Source organism: Ovis canadensis, chromosome 14, assembly GCF_042477335.2.
Source record: "Ovis canadensis isolate MfBH-ARS-UI-01 breed Bighorn chromosome 14, ARS-UI_OviCan_v2, whole genome shotgun sequence".
In the NCBI taxonomy this organism is placed as follows: Eukaryota; Metazoa; Chordata; class Mammalia; order Artiodactyla; family Bovidae; genus Ovis; species Ovis canadensis.
Window position 1 is genome coordinate 74,850,854 of NC_091258.1, and position 19,511 is coordinate 74,870,364.

Genomic DNA, 19,511 nt, shown 5'->3' on the forward strand with positions numbered 1-19,511 from the left:
ATCAAAGAAGCACTTTGTAAATACATGTTTGTGCCCTGACCAGTCCTTTTCAAATAAATGGGGTGAGACCCAAGGTTAATTATATTTAAGGTTCCCCAGGTGATTCCAATCTGAATCCTTCCTTGAACTTCAGGACTCTGAGTCCTCCTATTCCTGAGGGCTGAGATCTGGGCTGAGTGGGAGCGTTCTGCTCTAAGTAGAGATGGACCAGGGCTTGGTCTGTGACCTGAAGGGGATTGTTGCATTTTCTGAGGTGCCCACTGCTGCTGTGTATGTGAGGGCCTCACCAGGAAGGGAGTAAGATCTGATGGAAAGTGTGGGAAAATGCTGTGTTGTTCTCTGTGTAGTTTACTGTCCCGAGTCCCAAAAATTTCAAAGACAAAAACAAATAGTTATGGAGTGGTAAGGCAAAATACTATTTTTAGTAGTATTTTAGTCGTTTATCTTATTTGGGAATGATCTAGATATTTATAAACTACATATAATTTGTCAAACATGTAAGGTTTCCTGTTGACAACGAGTTGGGGAAAGATATTTAAAAAGTTTACCTGGAAAAAAAAAAAAAAGTTTACCTGGAACCTTTTATCTCATACACAGTTAATTGGAGATGTAAGCAAACTGCTGGAAAAAACAACTTTTTACTGTAACCGTTTTCAACGTGTTAGGATACATCTTAGTTTCAGTATAACTGGCCCAGGCAACTGGCCCAGCTTTCACCTTGAAACTGTGACAGTGGGCCTTCCCTGGTGGCTCAGTGGTAAAGAATCCGCCGGCCACTGCGGGAGACATGGGTTCATCCCTGGTCGGGGAAGATCCCACGTGCCTTGGGACAACGAAGTCCGTGGGCCACAACTACTGCCCGTGCTCTGGAGCCAAGGAGCTGCAACTACTGAAGCCTGTGTGCCCCAGAGCCTGTGCTTTTGGCAAGAGATGCCACCGCAATGAGAAGCCCGCACACGACTAGAGTAGTCCTCTGCTCACTGCAGTTAGAGAAGTGCCCAGGCAGCAAGGAGCACCCAGCACCGCACCCCCCCCCCCCCCCCCCACCAAAGTGGGACAATACATGTCAAAAAAGCAATTTCAAATGAATAGGATCAGCCTCCCACTCCCCGCCCCCGGCTCTGCGCCTGCCCCGCCTCCCAGCACTCCCTGCGGGCTCCGGGGGTCTCCAGGCACCTAGCGCTCCGCCAAGGCCCCGCCCCCGGAAGCCCCTCTCTGGCCCCTCAGGCGCCGTTCTTTACGGAACCGGAAGCGGACTCCGAGGAGAGACGGTCACCCCGCTGAGAGTAAGTTACTCGTCGGTAGTGTAACTCTGCGGCGGTGGCGGCGGGGGTCCCCCTTCCAACTCCATCCTCACGATGTGGGGGTTGGCACGGGCATAAAATCCCAGCACCCGCCTCTCCGCCCCCAGTCAATCCAGACGTAGCTGTTACGGACTGGGTGTATTTTTCTCTGGGTTGAAATCTCAGAGGCCGGTCCCTGCCTTTGGCCTCAGTAGACACCGCCTTTTGCACATTTTCCTGCTTAAAACCCTTTCCTACCTCTGCCCCTCGCTTCATGTAAAGCCCTCGTTTCGCGAGGTAGATTCGCGCCCCTCAGCCTCGCCTTCTCGGCCCCTGGAGGCCGCGCCCTTTCCCCGGTCCCGGGATTCGGGAGAGCCCGCCCCGCTCCTGAGACCCCGGCCCCCCTGGCCTCGCGTCTCCTCAGGCCGCTCTTCCGCCCCGCGGGCCTTCCCTCCCTGTCAGCCCGTCCCCTCACCCCGTGTAGGGGCTGGTGACCCCGGCCAACGTTCTTCAGCCCCCAATTCTTCCCTCTGTTGGAAAACGGTCTCTTCCCGTAGGCGGCCCTCTTACTGCGTCTCCTTTGCCATAAATAAGTGGGCGATGGGATCGGCAGCCGCAGATAAAAGAAACCTGAGAGAGAGGAAAACTGATGAGGTGCAAAGAATAAGGGAAAACGGATGGAGACAGAGGATGGCTGAGGGGCTTATAAAGAGATAGTAAGATGAAATAGATTTAGCCTTGAAAATGGCAGGTGAATAAAATTGAGAAATTTATAAAGCCGGATTTCCAGGGATTGGGCAGCAACATGGGGAGAGGGGGGCCTCGATCACTGGTAGTAAGGGGAGCAGCAGCGGTGAGGCACTTCACAGAGATTCTGCGAGAGGATAAAAGGTGGAGCCGTGGACTGCAGAACATCGTGGTCCTCGGAGAGGAACAGATGACAGCGTGTGACTAGCAGAGCAGAAAGGAAGCCTAGATACGTGGGGTGCCTGAGAGTGGGGAGGAAGGGACTGTAAGAGGCAGAGAAGGTTTGTAACCGGAGGGCAGAGGGAGTTGAGCTGAGGGAAGAAAGAGGCAGAAATGTGAAGATATGGAGGGGAAAGTGCAACAAGAGGAGAAACGAGTTGCAAAGTGTGGCAGGAGAGCAGAGAGAAAGACCAGCAGAGGCAGCAGCAGAATAGAAAATATTAAAAAGGAGATAGAAACGGGGTCGTGGGGGGTGGGGTGGGGCTGGCAGGGAGGAAATGGAGATAGACAATTAAATGGAAACGCATAATAGTACAGGTAAAAAAAAAATTGTGCAGGTGGAGGGGAAACTGGGTCCAGATGGGAGAGGTGAGTTAATTGAATTTGGACCAAGTTATGAAGCACTGTTTTCTGGCTTCTAAATCTAATAAATTTAAATTTTGTTTGCTTAAATTATACAGATGAAGATTCATATTGCAAAGCTGGAAAATTTGTACATTTTGTAATTGTATGATGACAAGATAACGTCCCTATTGAGCCAAGGAACTTGACTCAAGACAGGTGTGGGTCACCCCTTTCCATTTCCTGGCATGGGATGGAGGGGGCACTAGTGGGACAAGAAAGGACTGGTTCTGTCACCACATAGTACCTCTTTAAAGAAACGTTAAAAGTGCTTTTTTCTGTAATGGATTTACTTTTTTCTCTGTTTCCTTTACATTTCTCTTGTTGTTAACTTTATATATATACTACTGCATTAAATGACTAATTCCCTGCAAATAATTACTAACTTGTGAAGTTTGGGGTAATATGTATTCTACTCATGTGGTTCTTTTCTAAATATGATATATCCTTAATTTTTTAAAAGCATTGAATGCAAGATTATTTCCTTTTATTGATTCAGATATTCTTAACACCAAAGTGCTTTCCCTGCTTTATCTTAATATATTGGAGAAATTCTTTCATAACTAGTAAATACGTTTAGATTCTTTTGATGAGTACTTGGTAGAAATGTCTTTTATATTAATGGTCAAAACCTGGTTTAACCTGGTTTAGTCTAATTTTTTTTTTTTTACATAGCATTCACATTTTATTTGGTATTATAAGTAACCTCGAGATGATTTACAGCATATAGGAAGGTGTGTGTAGGTTATATGCAAATACTATGCTGGTTTATATTAGGGATTTGAATCCCTTATATTTTTTTGCCTCTTTTATTCCTCTGTTCACGATGAAGTTTGCTCAGAGCTTATTTCTAAGCTAAACCCTTACAATGTTTTCTGCACCAGCAGCTGTGCTGCTGCGACAGTTTAAATTATTTTACTTTGATTTTTCTGGAAAAGAAGAATTACCTGTTTGGTGTCTGTGTGATCAGACCTTGAAAGAGAAGTTTCCTTTGATCAGGTACCTGATAGATGGTGTTTTAAATGGAACAGGTGATAAGGACAAACTGCCCACTGACTTTGTGGGATCTCATTTGGGAAACACTGCTGTTCTGTTCACTCCACCAAGACTTTTTCAAAAAATGTCTCCCTTCTGGGCCTCAGGGAGCCTGCTTATAACATGCAGATGAGAGACTAGACCAGAAACTCAGTCAGAGCAACCCTGACCCTGAGGTGATTGGCCAAACTGGGTGTTTCTCTTCGTGGCAGTTCTTTTTGGAGAGAGTATCTAGTTTTTGTAGAATTGTATATGGGTCCCTGTCTTCCCAGAATGAAAAACAAAAATGCTGGCTTGGAGACAGGAACACAGGCTCTGAGGAGAAGTGACCATAGTAGAAATATTTCTCAGCATTAAATGTAAATTTGTGGATTTCTTTTTTTAACTTTTAGTTTTGTATAGGGGTTTAGCTGATTGACAATGCTGTGATAGTTTCAGGTGACCTGTGAGGGGACTCAGGCATCCATATACCTGTATCCATTCTCTCCTAAACTCCCCTCCCATCCAGGCTACCACATAACATTGAGTTCCATGTGCTATACAGTACGTCCTTGTTGGTTATCCATTTAAAATATAGCAGTGTATACATGTCCATCCCAAACTCCCTATTTATCCCTTCCCTCCCACCCCCTACCACAATCGTTCTCTAAGTCTGTGAGTCTCTTTCTGTTTTGTAAGTTCATTTGTATAATTTCTTTTTAGGTTCTACATCTAAGGGATGCCATAAGATATTTCTCCTTATCTTACTTAACTTCACTTCGTATGGCGATTTCTGGATCCATCCGTGTTGCTGCAAATGGCTTTTTTTTGTTTTGTTTTGTTTAATGGCTGAGTAGTATTTCATTATATATAAAAGTACTGCATTTTCTTTATCCATTCCTCTGTTAATGGAGATTTGGGTTGCTTCCATGGTTTGGCTTCCATGAAGGCAGTGGTTTCAGGCACAGAAAATTATTTTCCTCCAATGTTAGAAGTACAGCCTGAGCTGAGCACACAGGGATCCTTGGGTGCAGGAGAATGGGTGCCTTGTGCTCTACAAGTGACTTGTGTTGGGTCTTTGGGGAGGTGTCAAGAATCATTGTGTACGGACACTGCTTTGAGAAAGATCTCCATTACTTCTTGCAAGTAGTAAATCCTTCCTGCTCCAGGGGAAAAGAGAGAGAGAGAAAGGAATCTTTCTACAGTTTTTAGAGTAATATAAGAAAAGTTTCAGAGGTCATTTTGTTGTTTACCTTTAGTACTCGTCAGTATTTTGTGTCACAAATTTTCAGTTGCAGTGTGAAAGCTACAACAGGGGAATTGGGGGTGTTTCTTTGGGAGTTGTTTGGGTCTCGCTGGGGCTTGTGCATTGCTGAAAACATCTTTTATATGTAGTTTTCAAAGATGACAATCTTTGGGCTGAGGTTACAGTGAATGAAAACATGGTGTTTTGCATCCAGTGGATCCTTGGGTGTCTTCATACATACTTTTCTCTCTGGCATGATTTATTAGAGTTTGGGATTTTGTGTGTGTGTGTGGTTTTTTATAGCAGAATAAGTGGATCGTTATGGGTTTTATAGAGACTGTGTTGGACCCCATGAGAGTTTATAAGTTCATCTGAGTCGAAAAGGGAAGGAAATAATGAGTACTAAGCTTCAAATGGCAGAAAGTTTTCATTAGAGAGGTTTTGCTAGGCATGCTTCTGTGGACAGAACTTGAGAGCGGCCATTAAGTTCTTCAATGTAGGGAGAGATTGTTCCAGGAATCAAGAGGACTGGCAACACCAAGTGAACGGTAGTACAGGGGGACATCCTTGATAAGGTGTAGCTGCTACTTTCTTACTGCCAAGCCAGTGCCAATTTCTCTCCTGTCCTCTCCCACCCTGTCCCAAAACATGCATGCACACACACACACACACACACACACAGAATAGGGAACTCTTGTGTGCTCTAAGTGGAAATGTAAATGGTATGGCTATTAAAGAAAATGACTTAGAGATTCCCCTGTCTAGCTATCCAGAGGAAATTAAATCACTATATTTAGGTCAATATTTGCAGCATGTGCATCTAACGTTGACTGTGGTTAATCATACTGTGTTTATATATACTTGGTATTTGCTGAGAGAGTAACACTTCAATATTCTTGTCACACAGAAGGAAAATGCTAGTTGTGAGTTGACAAAAGTGTAAATTACTTCATCAGATAATCACACTGGGTTCCTTATATGTACATACTTGTTCTTCATCTGTTAACCTCAGTCAAGCTGGAAAATAGAATGTGAGGGGTGGGTCGACTTGCCTCCTCTTGGTGCCGGTCAACTCAGGCTTGCCTTAGATCAATGAAGACTTCTGGGTATGCATGTTTTGTACCCCCTGACCAGATATTCCTTTTTATATTGTCAGTGTGGGGTCCAACCTCAATAGTGTTTAAGGGGCCCTGGTGCATCTAGCATTGAGCATCAGGACTCTCGATCCTCCCAGTTCTGAGGGCTGAGATCTGGGCTCAGAGAAGGGGCTCTGTTCTGAGTGGGGCTGGACCAGGGCCTGCTGTGTGACCTGAAGGGGATCGTGGGGTCAGCGGAGGTGCCCCTGCTGCTGTGTACATGAGGCCTCACCAGGAGGGGAGTGTGATCCGAGGGCAAGTGTGGGAAAGTCCCGTGTTGGTCTCTGGTCTCTCCTGTGACAATGGGCAGCCAAAGACACTTTTCCACCTGATGAGATCTTTGTGTATGTGTGTGGTTGGGGCACAGAGAGAGAAGATATGGATTCTAACAGCAGTTTTGCAACTTTCAAGGTTGACTTCAAAAGACTTACTTTGCCCAAGGAAGAGCATAGAAGAGGAGGAAGAGGAAAGAACTGAAGTCAGGCATGGCTTTTTCTCAGGTAAAGTCATATCCTTGGTGGATTCTCAGTCTGTTCTTCCGGAAATGCTCTTCTCCGGACTCACTAATCGTGTCAGACTCTGGAGTATCCTGTCTGACTCCTATATATGCACACTCACCCAGGGCCTTCCCTCAGGGCCTGTCATCTCCACTTAGATCCCATCTCCCCATGACCCGGTGACCTGGTCCTTGTGAGGAAGCTCCCCTGGGCATCATCCTGGGCAGGATTTCTCACCCACAGGTTGGAGATGGGGTCTTAGTGCTCTTGGGCAGCAGGGATTGCTTAGGGCCCATCTGGATGTGCTATCTGATCTCTGTCAACCAGGATAAAGAAGTTGAACATTAATATGCATGGTATCTGATAAAATCTGGAAAACTGACCAATGAGGGGTAATTCATACTTTTTCTAAGGCATTTGAAGCTAAATGAATGAGTCATTGACTTCAAGTCTTTTTTTTTTTTTTTTTTAGCCATTTTATATTGGAGTAGAGCTGATTAACAGGGTTGTGATAGTTTTAAGTGGAAGGAAAAGGGACTCAACCATATATACACATGTATCCATTCTCCCCCAAACTCCCCTCCCATCCAGACTCTCATATAATATTGGGCAGAGTTCCACGTGCTATACGAGGACCTTGTTGTTTATTTATTTTAAATACAGCAGTGTGTGCATGTCCATCCCAAACTCCCTGACTATCCCTTCCCCATTCTTCCCCCTTGGGAACCATATGTTTGTTCTCTATTGACTTCAAATCTTAATAGTTGCAAATGGAAGGGAAAGTTCAGAGAAAGACATCAGTGATATAAGGAGATTGATTCCTTTTTTTTTTTTTTGACTGTGCCACATGTTGGCTTGTACTATCTTAGTTCCCCAACCAGGGTTTGAACCTAAATCCATGACAGTGAAAGCACAAGTCATAACCACTGGACTGCCAGGGAATATTTTATTCCATTTTTGAATTTGACCTATGAAATCAATCAAAATCTCTGACAACTGGACATTCTTTAAATCACTTTTGTCACCTCTATTCCTCAGAGGTTGTCTCTGCACTTGCTGGATTGTATCCTGTGATATAGAAGATTTTACCTTTGTTACAAGTAAGGTTCTATCTTCATTTTGCTGGGTTGTGTATAGTTGCTCTGTATCATTTATTATCAAGACTGTCCTTTGCCCTTTGTGCAGTCTTTGCACCTTTGTCTGTACATTGTATATCATATTCAATGAATTATTTCTGGTACTCTAATCTGTTCCACTGGACATGGAACAACAGACTGGTTCCAAATAGGAAAAGGAGTACGTCAAGCCTGTATATTGTCACCTTGTTTATTTAACTTATATGCAGAGTACATCATGAGAAACGCTAGGCTGGAAGAAGCACAAGCTGGAATCAAGATTGCTGGGAGAAATATCAATAACCTCAGATATGCAGATGACACCACCCTTATGGCAGAAAGTGAAGAGGAGCTAAAAAGCCTCTTGATGAAAGTGAAAGAGGAGAGTGAAAAAGTTGGCTTAAAGCTTAACATTCAGAAAACAAAGATCATGGCATCTGGTCCCATCACTTCATGGGAAATAGATGGGAAACCGTGGAAACAGTGTCAGACTTTATTTTTCTGGGCTCCATAATCACTGCAGATGGTGACTGCAGCCATGAAATTAAAAGATGCTTACTCCTTGGAAGAAAAGTTATGACCAACCTAGATAGCATATTGAAAAGCAGAGACATTACTTTGCCAACAAAGGTCTATCTAGTCAAGGCTATGGTTTTTCCAGTGGTCATGTATGGATGTGAGAGTTGGACTGTGAAGAAAGCTGAGTGCTGAAGAATTGATACTTTTGAACTGTGGTCCCGGGGTCCAGCCCCGGTGGATGCAGGAAATTCGAAGCGGGGACGGAGTCAGCGATTAAAGATAGATTAATTAGAGATTTAAAGAGAGATTAGAGAAGAATAATGTAGTGAAAAAAAACAGGAGAGAAGAGGCTATATTCCTTGGTTTACACAAAAAGCTAATAAAGTCTATGGTTTTTCTAGTGGTCATATATGGATGTGAGAGTTGGACTATGAAGAAAGCTGAGCGCTGAAGAATTGATGGTTTTGAACTTCGGTGTTGGAGAAAACTCTTGAGAGTCCCTTGGACTGAAAGGAGATCCAACCAGTCTATCCTAAAAGAGATCAGTCTTGGGTGTTCATTGGAAGGACTGATGCTGAAGCTGAAACTCCAATACTTTGGTCACCTCATGCGAAGAGTTGACTCATTGGAAAAGACCCTGATGCTGGGAGGGATTGGGGGCAGGAGAAGAAGGGGACGACAGAGGATGAGATGGCTGGATGGCATCACCAACTCGATGGACATGAGTTTGGGTGGACTCCGGGAGTTGGTGATGGACAGGGAGGCCTGATGTGCTATGATTCATGGGGTCGCAAAGAGTCGGACACCACTGAGTAACTGAACTGAACTGAATCTGTTCCAGTGGGTTATGTATCTGGGCTTATGCCATTCAACATCATCTTGATTACTTTGTAATATGTTTTAAATTTTGAAAATGACAGCCTCCATCTTCTGTTTCAAGAATATTTTGGCTGTTTGGGGGTCCCTTGAGGTTCCTTGTCAATTGTAATTTGTTTTTTTTAACGGCAAAAATTGCCTCTGAAATTTTGACAGGGATTCCATTAGAATCTAACAGTTTCAGTAATAAAGTCATTTTAAGAATATTAAATCTTCCAATTCATGAGTACAGAGTGTCTTTTTATTTACTTATGTCCTCAGATTTCTCTTAGTAAACTTTAGTAATTTTCAGTGAGCAAATCTTTTACTTCCTTGGGCAGTTTTTTCCTCTCCTGTCTCATGCTTTCAGTTCAGTTCAGTTCTGTGGCTCAGTCATGTCGGACTGTTTGTGACCCCATGGACTGCAGCACGCCAGGCTTCCCTATCCATCACCAACTCCCAGAGCTTGCTCAAACTCATGTCCATCCAGTAGGTGATGCCATCCAGCCATCTCATCCTCTGTCATCCCCTGTACAGTCCATTGTAACTTCAGAGGGAATGCATTCAGTTTCCTTTTGATCATGAGATTTGGTGAAATAGTCTTTCTTAATTACAATGTATTTTTTTCCATTTTCTTTATAGTTGTGATATTTAATTCTTTAAGTAGTTTTTAACTTTGCTTTGTGATCATCTCAATGTATAATAGTAACAGCTTTTCTAAGTTTGACTCAGTGTTTTATGAGTGGAATGCAGATATAAACTCTGCATTTGTTAATACATATCTTTGTCAATGTTATGGTTTTCATTGTCTTTATATATAGGTGTTCCATAGAGATTGCAATCAAGGGATCCTGGTTTTTTTCATGTTACTACCATTTGGTGCAATTGATGCTATTTCATTCTTCCAAAAATCCTGAAATTTAAATGAATGAAAACAATGATGAAAAAAATCATGCACAGATATGTCCAGAGACACCTTCTCTCATTTCAGTTATTTCTACATTTACATGTGTGTCCATGAGTTCATGAATCTAGAAGTCCATGGTTTTCATAAAAAAAATCATGATTTTATAACTGTGTACTGTATTATAGTTGAAAGTATAAATATACTCCGTGACCCTGCATTTTTTCTACACTCTCTTGTTCATGGTTCAAATAGTAAGATTACTAACATGTTATGTGTATGTGTTTGTGTGCCCATATCTGTAATGATCTTTTATTGCCTTCTGTGTTGTTCACTTTGAACTTATTTCAAGTAGTCTCAGGGAACCCTCTGTCAGTGCGCTTCTAATGCTGTTCTTTTTTTCTTAGCCTTAATGCTCTTTGGAGAAGGCAATGGCACCCTACTCCAGTACTCTTGCCTGGAAAATCCCATGGACGGAGGAGCCTGGAAGGCTGCAGTCCATGGAGTCACTGAGGGTCACACACGACTGAGCGACTTCACTTTCACTTTTCACTTTCATTCATTGGAGAAGGAAATGGCAACCCACTCCAGTGTTCTTGCCTGGAGAATCCCAGGGACTGGGGAGCCTGGTGGGCTACCATCTATGGGGTCGCAGAGTCGGACACGACTAAAGTGACTTAGCAGTAGCAGCTCTTCTATTACTTCAGTTTTTGCTTCTTTATCTTCAGTTTAAGACTGTATTCTCTTTAATTGAGGTTCTTGCTGTATCATTTCTTAGCTTCTTAAACTAAGTTGAGTTTCTCCAAATGTCTCTGATACTTATCTCTGTAGAACAGCATGTGTCTTTCTCTACTGCACTATGATGTTGATTAAAAAATTTCATAGCCGTAAAGCATTTAGAATATTGGATAGCATCTTTAAAGGATTTGAACACTGTTAGTCATTGCTGTTGTTCTTATGATCATAGTTTAAGATTTTGACCTTTTTTTATGGCACTGTTGACTTTGTCATTTCTGATGCCACCACTCATAGTGTAGCTCATCTAGATATTGAATAGCAGTCAGTGTGTAAAACATAGTCTAACACTTCTGGAGGAACAACACGTTGTTGAATCTTCCTTACATGTATTTCATGTATTGTCCACAAAAATGAAAAATCCATGTTGATTACAGGTTATCATAATCTCTGTGTAAAAGCAAAACGAATTAAAATTAAGAGACCCATAATTTCCTCCAAATAGCTTTCCATGGATCTGTTGGAAAACATACTTAAACTTGATCTTTTCCCTTCTCTTCTCCTTTTGTGTGAAAATAAGAATTCTCCTCATGGCCCCTTGGTGAAATGTGTTTTCATTTCAGGCACAGTTGACCTTCAAGGATGTGGCCATAGAGTTCACTCAGGAGGAGTGGGAATGCCTGGACCCTGCTCAGAGGGCTTTGTACAGGGACGTGATGGTGGAGACCCTCAGGAACCTAGTCTCCTTGGGTGAGGATCACTTCCCTTTGAAGTCGGGATCTGCCCTGGGGTATCTCTGCATTTCCCACTGTGTGCCTCTTGGGAGCCCCGGTTTTACTTGACTGATCTGAAATCCCTGTTGATTCAGACATGAAGAGCTTTAGGACGCAGCCTCAGGAGTTTAAATCTACCTTTTCCTCTGACGATCTGCCCACTTCATGATACATCAGGAGTTGTTCCAGAGCTTTTGTAGTTGTAAAGCTCAATGGAAAACTTTTAACATACCCATTTTCCTGTTTCCTACCCATGTGCTTTTGATTCAGGAGTTTTAGGAAAAGAGCTATGTTTCTTCACATTATACTGTTACCTCTATATTCAGAAGGAGGTAAACAGCAGGTGAATTTTGAAAATATTTTTCTATTCCTCTCTGTATTCCCATCAATCCTCAGTTGAGCAAGGGACTAGGATTCTGGCAAAGCCACAGCAAGTTATGTGTCTTTCCTCTTATGTGGAGGTATTTCTGTTTCTTACCTGAATATTTTACCCACTTTGTAACAAGACAAAGAGCCCTGGTCAATGGAGAGTGAGGTGAATGCCTTTGGCAGTGTATCAAAGGGTGAACACAGTTCAGGTCTCAGAAGGGTCCAGGGGAGCCTCACTATTAATAGTGTTTACAGACTTTCCCCTTGTCAGAGAATTCTATAGGAAGTACAAACATTTACTTACTATGTGAGCTCAGAGGAAATTTTTCTTCTCTGTAACCTATCCCTCTTGTCTTTCCACATGTAAAATGTATTCTTTTACCTCTAGTGGTGCCACATTCCCACCAGGGACAAAGGCAGAGCTTCTATCATGATCTGCGGTGCTCTGCCATCTGACTCTTGTGAACTCCTGTTGCTTGCCTTAGAGGAGCATGAGGTGGACTTTTAAAGGGACATCTTAGTCCCTCATCTCTCCTCAGCTTCACTCCGTTGGGAGTCCAGTTCCCAGTCCATAGAGATAAGAGCTGATACCTGCAGACAATAGTCCCTGAACCCTTGCTCATTCCATCTCCATTTGATGTTTTTAGAAGACTTCATCAGAAGGGGGAAAGCACTGGCTGCTCTCTGATTGCATTTGGCACCCCAGAATCTGCATGCAGCTGTCTCTCGTCCTGTCTGCTTGTTTGGATCCCTCTTCTATTCCTTCTCTTCTGCCTTGGCCACACTCTTCAGGCTTGTGTAACAGGGTGATGCGTTCTGTTTCCTGTAATTATTTTGCAGGAAAACTAAAGACAGTAGACACAGTCATGCTCTCTTTGATCCCCAGTCCTAATGAGCGTTTGTGTGTCTTTTGGGCTCTTAGTTTGGTGTCGGTGGCAGGAGCACATTGTTCCGTCTGAAGATCCTGTGATGTATGACACACATGTCTCATATATTTTTCACCCCTGAGGTGTTCTATCTAGTCTGGGAATGTATTCTCTTCCTCATATCATACTCTTGTAACTTTGTGTGTGATTTTGCCTCTGAAATTTGTTTGTGAAATACATAGTCCTACGCTCTGAAATTATATTCAGATTCTGCTGTGATAATTCACCCTCAGTTAATCAGTACTTTCTGGTGGACTCTCTGTTACTGGGTAACAGATAAATTTGATGGAAAATACTATCCCTCATGCATTGTAATATTTTCGTGCTATATAGAAATTCACCACCTTGTAGTAAAGTGGTCTGCATATTCTATGATACAAAATAGGAAATATCACCAGAACCTGACTGAAATCTTTCTGGGTGTTTTTCTATTTTGAGCAATGTCACAAAAGCCTGTCTCAGTGGCATTGTGACAGTGATGTTCACATGTGCTGTGACCATCCCCTTTCATTCTCAGTAAATGGTATAGGAATTTTTTCTCAGGATAACATTGTCCAAGTTCACATGCTTATATTTTGAGGCTATTGTGTAAACTGTTGTTAATGCCGTCTTTTGTTCACCTGTGCGCCATTGTTCTTTGTACATCAACAGCTAATTTTGAAACATATAAATCAGAGAACTTATAAAGTGGAGTGATACTTTGAGTCTGAACTGTAATTTGTTTTTTGTTTAATAGACTGTCTGGTCCCCATTGAGTGGTCCTCACCCATTGTGGAACGTCATTGGACCACATACACTAGAGTTTATTTCTCATGTCTCTGTGTTATATACTACTGGTCTCTCTCTCTTTATGCTCATACCACACTACTTGGATTAGTTTAGGTTTCTAAGAATTTTGAAATAATTGTGAAACTTCCAACTTTCTTCTTTTCAATCTTGGTTTTGCTATTGAGTGTCTTTTGAGATTGCATTTGACTCTTAGGATGTATCTGTTTCTTCAAGACACACTGTTGGGATTTTATTGGGGATTGGTTTGACTCTGTTGATCACTTCAGGGTAGTATTTACACCCTGATCATATTTACTTCTAATCCATTGAACTTGGGATGTCTGCATTAATTTGACTTTTCAGATATTTTTCAGCTGTGTTTTCAGTTCATAGTGCATCTTTCCATTCTTCTGTATGGTTTTGCTAAACACTTTATTTTTTTAATGGTATCGTAAATGGAATTTTCTGAATTTAATTTTTGATTTTTTTATTGTTAAAGTAGGGAAATAGTATTGATTTTTGTATATTGTCATTTTTCTGAGTTCATTATTTTTATCAGTTTTTTTTTTCCAGAACCTTCAGAGCTTTTTATTTATTTTATTTTTGCCACAACATGCACCATGTGGGATTCTAGATTCCCCACCAGGGATCGATCCTGGCAGTGGAAGCCTGGAGTCCTAACCATATTTTGACTGCCAGGGAATTCTGCAGGGTTTCTTATATTTCGTTTGTCAACAGAGATGTTTTTCTTGTTTTTTCTATTGGGATTGTTTTATGTGTTTTTGCTACGTTTGTGTTCTTGCTAGAAATTCTAGTAATTTCTTTTTTTAGCGGTAGTACAAGTATCCTTGTCTAGTTCCTGATGTTAGGGGAAAAGTTTTAAGTCATTACACATTGAATATGATGTTAACTATGGGCTATTAATACATGTCCTTTATTGTGTTGAGGTCATTTTTTTCTATTTCTCGTTTACTGAATGTTTCTGTCATATTTTTAGCATTTTCACCTGAGGGAACCTCTGGGAATGGGGAGGCTTGTGCCAGTTCATTCTCAATGCAGTGTAAGGAGGAGGAGGGGAGTCAAAGGCCAGGAAATTGTCATGAACTTTCCTACATTTTTCGGTTTAGTGTTTTCTGGACAGGCATCTGTTTGAGTGCTGCTGCTCTGCTGCTTCTTACCCAGTTGGGTGAATTTTCCCAAATTGTTTTCTGCTTTTTTTTTTTTTTCCTGCTTTGTTTTAACTTGGTTCCCTCATGGGTAATGTATGCCTGTGGTTTACTGGCCTGCTGACATAAGTCATGATTTTTTCTTTGAGAGTGTGTGTTAAGAATTCAATATGATTTCCAGTTTTTAGAGAGGCCAGCTAAAAAAACACTGTTATGTTTAATAATAAGGAGAGCTAGCATAAAAATTTTGTATGCAAAAGGATATTAGGTAATTAATATTTTAGTTACTTTTTTCATTTATAACTTACTTAACTGTTTTGATTATATCCTGGAATATATTATATCCTGAATATATCTTCAGGCTTTGTCAAGCACTTTCTGTTTGTTTCCTCATATAAACTCTGCTTACCCAACTAGGTTTACAATACTGTTGATCCTATTATTTTGCTCTGCATTTGTGTATACAGATTAGACTCCTTGTAATGGTCTTCTCCTGGTTTTCTCTTCTGCTTTTTGCTGAGTACATTATTGCACAGTCTCCTGGATTACTGTGTATGTTTATATTGAGCATATATATGGAAATACAGTCACTAAATTACTCAGTTGGCTACATTGCATAGCAAATAGTATAATAGATTGAGAGTTAATTTCTTTCTACAGTGTTTAAATCTCATTTGTTTCTTTCCCATACTCATAGTATAATTCCCCTAGTTAAAAATGCTATAGAACTATTCTGTTGCTAAACCAATTCTTCTTTTGTTTTAAGGTCAGTATTTTAGTTGCCCTTGTACCGTGGTATTCACAGTCAAAAGCTATGTAGATATAGGTACTCTATGCTCCACCCAAGCCGTTTCTCAGTTCTGATCATGATACCATGATGTGGATGAAAGATTCTTATTTTCTAGTATATTTAAGTTATTATCCTAAACTTCTTAATTTCCACAGCACTCTTTCACCATCCCTCCACCTTCCACTTTACTTACACTGTAAAAACAACACCTCTGTGTATTGAACAGCTTTCTCCTGACACAACCTAAATCACTGTGTGTAGCTGTGATAACTCAGAAACCAGTTTCAAAAGGGGTGGCTGAATCCCCTCAGTAGTTACACAGCTCACTTCTTGTGTTTTCCTTGACGTTTTCTTTCTTAACTCCTGATATTTGTCATAGTATTTTGTAATCTAGACTGCTTGGGTGGGCAGTCACGTTTAAGTATATGTTGTCTCAGACTGTAGATCAAAATTCATACTGTGGTTCTCACTTTATGTTCTGTGTCAATTGGGGTCATGTACATAAATCTGTGATTCCACTTTCCTTACTTGAAAAATTGTGATTATTTTCCTCAAGACTTTCAAAAGAAATTGGTAATGTTAGATGGCATGAAATGTCCTTTGTTTTTTGGCACACCATGCTGCCTATGGGATCTTAAGTTTCCCAACCAGGAATGGAACCTGGACCCAGGGCAGTGAAAGTGCTGAGTTTTAACCACTGAACTGCCAGGGAATTCTCAGAAATAGTGCTTTTTTTTCTTTTGAGAAAGATCTTTATTTGCTTTAAAATTTTTACAGCAGTACATTTTTACAACAGTAAAAATTATATATTAAACATTGTGTGTGTGCAGGCTCAGTCATTAAGTCATGTCCAACTCTTTTGTGACCCCTTGGACTGTAGCCCACCAGTCTCCTCTGCTCATGAAATTTTCCAGGCAAGAATACTGGAGTGGGTTGCTGTTTCCTACTCCAGAAATAGTGCATTTTTATACTAACAAATCAAAAGTGGCTTTTGTATAAAAAGATAATATTCAGGTATGTTTATTATATCCATTTTGTTTATTATATATTGTATTCCTTTTTCTTGCAGTTTGTTCTCAACCGTATTGTCTATGACCATAGTTAAATAAATAAATTCGCAATATGTATTTTGGAGGCAATGACCTGGATATTTTAGGGCACTGCACAGGTAGGGAGTTGCTCTGTGTAATAGCTGTTAATGTAAATGGAGATTATTTCATTTATTAATATTTAAATTTTATTTATAGAAGGTGGTCTTTTAGAATTTTTATGCTGCTTCATGGGTACATAGTTTTACAGAAGGTATTTCAAAGAACATTTTATTTTTTAAAAAACTTTTATCACATTTGCTATTTTTTCTCTGTTATATTTGTTTCCGAATTTGAAACTGCCACTCATTGCGATTATTCATTAAATAAGTTCGTTTTGGATTATTTATTGTTGTAATATATTTTGTCAGATTTTTTAGCATTCATTTCTATTTACCAAGTATGTATAATATATGTATAGTATAATAATAATATTTTCTCCTCAGTTATGAGGCACCAGTAAGTATATTTACTGCTAATTGGTATGTGCTTTGGTGTCATGGTTGAAATATACAGTTTTGATAGTCAACAGAAGTTTTTACAATGAGTGTTTTTATGTAGGTTGTTTGAAAACTGCGTGCCGTAAAATTAAGTGGAATTACCTCAGATCACTTTACTAAAGAATCATTCATTTTGTGTTTGCAAAGGTTTTAATATCATGACTGGAAATTTTCATAACTCCTTTTTATGTCAGTACTAGTTTGGTATAGTATGTATTTAACGTGAAGTATTTACTTATGAATTATAATGAATAGGATTACTTATGGTTCTTTATATCTTCTAGATATCTCTCATATGCATGTGATCAAGAAATTACAACTAAATGCAAACATTTATGGAGGAGAAGGATTCCAAATAGTTACACTGGGAAGACACAAAAGGAATAAAATTGAAGATTTTTACCTCAGGAAAATCCAGGAAAATGTATGTAACTTTGAGTTTCAGCCAAGAGATGAGGAAAGAAATTACAAAGGAAAGCCTGTATCCCATGGCAAAAATCTCCCCTGTAAGAGACAGCGACATGGTAGAAGCATTACAGGAATTCACCCTATTGAAAACAGACTTCCATTAAGCTTTGGGAATGAACTGCAGCTTTATAAAAGTGAAGAGAAAATTGATGAATTTGATAAAGCTCACAGGAGTATCAACATTAATGCCTCATTTTTACCACTTCAAGGAATTTCTTCTACTATCCAGTCCAACCTTGGTAATCCATGTGTGAATGATTTTATGCATCCTTCAGTACTGACACAAGACCAGAGGGCACACAAGGACAGCCCTTACAATTGTAATCAGAGTGGTCAAACCTTTCATCAGTGCTTAAACCTCACTCAACATCAGTTGATCCATACAGAAGAGAAAATATTTAATTGTGGTGTATGTTGCAAAGTCTTTAGTCAACATTCAGACCTTGTTATTCATAGAACAATTCATACTTCAGAGAATGAGTGTGACAAAACCCTTTACCATGGCTTGCACCTCACCGGACATCAGATAATCCATACAAAAGAGAACTTATATAAATGTGATATATGTGAAAAAGTGTTTACTCAAAGTTCATACCTTACAGTTCATCAGAGAATACATACTGGAGAGAAACCATACAAATGTAATGAATGTGGCAAGGTGTTTAGTCAGAATTCATACCTTGCAAAACATCGCAGAATTCATACTGGAGAGAAACCTTACAAATGTAATGAATGTGGCAAAGCTTTCAGTCAAAAAGGAAACCTTGCAAGTCATCAGAGAATTCATACCGGAGAGAAACCTTATAAATGTAACGAGTGTGGTAAGATGTTCAGTATTAGATCAACCCTCGTCAGTCATCAGATCATTCATACTGGAGAGAAACATTACAAATGTAATGAGTGTGGCAAAACTTTTTATTTTGGCTCACACCTTATACAGCATCAAATCATCCATTCAGGAGATAAACCATATAAATGTGACATCTGTGGGAAAGTGTTTGGTCAAAATTCATACCTTGCAGTTCATCGGAGAATTCATACTGGGGAAAAACCTTACAAATGTAAAGACTGTGGCAAAATCTTTAATCACAGCTCAAACCTCAAGAGACATCAGATAATCCATACAGGACAGAAATTATGTAAATGTGATATATGTGGTAGAGTCTTCAGTTTTAATTCATACCTTGAAATTCACCGGAGAACTCATACTGGAGAGAAACCTTACAAATGTAACGAGTGTGGCAAGGTCTTCAATCGGAATTCAAATCTTGCAATTCATCAGAGAATTCATACTGGAGAGAAACCTTACAAATGTAATGAGTGTGGCAGCTGCTTTAGTCGAAAGGTGTACCTGGCAAAGCATCAGAGTGTTCATACGAAAGGGAAACCTTACAAAAGTAAAGACTGTTGAAAAGCCTTTACTTAAATCTCAGCCGTCACTACATTTGTTGTTGTTCAGTTGCTAAGTCATGTCTGACTCCTTGCAAATCCATGGGCTGCAGCACACCAGGCTTCCCTGTCCTTCACTGTCTTCTGGGGTTTGCACAAGCTCATGTCCATTGAGTCAGGGATGCTGTCTAACTATCTCATCCTCTGTTTCCCTCTTCTGCTGTTACCTTCAGTCTTTCCCAGCATCACGGCTTTTCTAATCAGTCAGCTCTTCGCATCAGGTAGCCAGAGTACTGGAGCTTCAGCTTCAACATCAGTCCTTCCAATGAATATTCAGGGGTGATTTCACCTACTTGAACTGGACAGAAGCTCTAGGCATGTATTGAGCTAGAGGCTCAATGAATTTTGAGTCAAAATTCAAACCTTAAGGTAAACCGATGTGTCATGTTGGAGAGAAACCTGACAAATACAATGACTGATAAATTTGTCAGTGTATTGTGAAGCCTACCTTACTGTCAGATAACCCACATTGATGACAAACTTTAAGGAAGTGTTTTTAGCAAGTGTTGCCATCTTAGGCTTCATTGAAAATATTCTGGAGA

General features: G+C 40.5%; 1 pseudogene; it reads left to right on the forward strand.

Annotated features, from left to right (window-relative positions):
• Positions 1–1,230: 1,230 nt before the first annotated feature.
• The window catches only part of LOC138419629 (zinc finger protein 665-like), a 45,393-nt pseudogene continuing 27,112 nt past the window's right edge, over positions 1,231–19,511 (forward strand).